The following is a 1,458-nucleotide window of genomic DNA, read 5'->3' on the forward strand; positions in this document are numbered from 1 at the left end:
TAGCTGTGTGCAGAAGGCGATGTATTTTATATCATCAACGGCTTGTCTTTAAAGCTATAGCTTAGCAACAGAGCTGGAGCTTGACATGGCATTGATAAAAAAAAGACACATAACTTAAGACTCAGTGTGTAACTTTCTCTTGTTGTTGATGTTTGTCTCTGTTTAGTTACGGTAAACAGAATCAACATCAAATTTTATGTGAAACATGACACATCAGCAATTTACTTAAGTCAAAGCCTAGTACTTTATAATTTAGAACGTACTCCTCTTTAATTTCAGTCTTGTTATGTGATGTCATTTGCTTTAAAATACCGAAATGGCAAAAACTATGAAGCCTGAGATAGTTTGGGCTGAGAAGAATCCAAGTTTATCCTTTGTTGAAAGGGGATGGATGGATGGTCTTGTTGGCCGAATTTGAAGGGGCATTAAAAATGGAACAGTAAGGTCATGGTGCTCTGACGCAATCTGCCCTCATAACAGCCACCGAATGAGCTGGGCCCTGGACTGTGGCACAGCTAAAACTACTTTGTTGAGACCTTGGTTTGCACTGGGATTCTTCATCTAAAAAAAAAAAAAAAGTGTCTCCAAAACGAGCAAAGACAGGGAGTGATGACACAAGAAGGAAAGGCGACTATGAACCGTTGTTCATAATATGGTGGAGTTTGTTTTGGATATCTGGGATCTGTAATAAACTATACCAAATTAATCAGGATTGATTTCAAGGTCCAGTGGGTAAAATTTAGGTGAAATTATTTTCATTTCAAGTACTTTTGTACAATCACCCAATTGGACCACCATGTTTTACAATAACCAGCGAAGGACAAACTAAATATCTTTTGAGTTTTGAAGTTAAATGAACGCTACATAGGTTATCAAACCTTTTTTTAGTACCTGCTCTGATGAGGTTCCAAGTGAGCTGAGCCAATACTAAAACATGATGTCGACAGACTGCTGGCCACTGATTGGTCAGAAAGTGTCGTCACTGGAAGACTAATGATCTGACACAAGGATCCAAACGAACAATGCCGATCAGTTAAAAAGACTAAAAAACCTGAACATTTAGCAAGGAAATTTCTAAAATCTCAATATTTAACGGTGAAGTATGGTGTGTTTAGCGACGGCACTGCTGAAAGCTGGCGATCGCGAAAACAACGTGCCTGATACCAAACCGAGTAGTGTACTGTATAATGGAAACGCATTAGAAAGAAAGGGGAAAGTGAGGGATATTCAGCTGCAACATGCAACTCAATTTTACACACTGTACCTTTCAGGATTCTAGGAATTACAACTTTAATAACTCAAGCTCCCAACTTTTAAATGACTATTTCTTTCAATCAAAGGGAGTCCAGTACTGTAGAAAGAGCATTAACTCTTCATGAGCTTCATTATCATGTCACACACTGCCTCTGACATTCCTCCTCGTGACTCCCGAAATAAAGTCGAGCTTTAATGAAGTCG

This window comes from Solea senegalensis, linkage group LG16, assembly GCF_019176455.1.
Source record: "Solea senegalensis isolate Sse05_10M linkage group LG16, IFAPA_SoseM_1, whole genome shotgun sequence".
Lineage (NCBI taxonomy): Eukaryota > Metazoa > Chordata > Actinopteri > Pleuronectiformes > Soleidae > Solea > Solea senegalensis.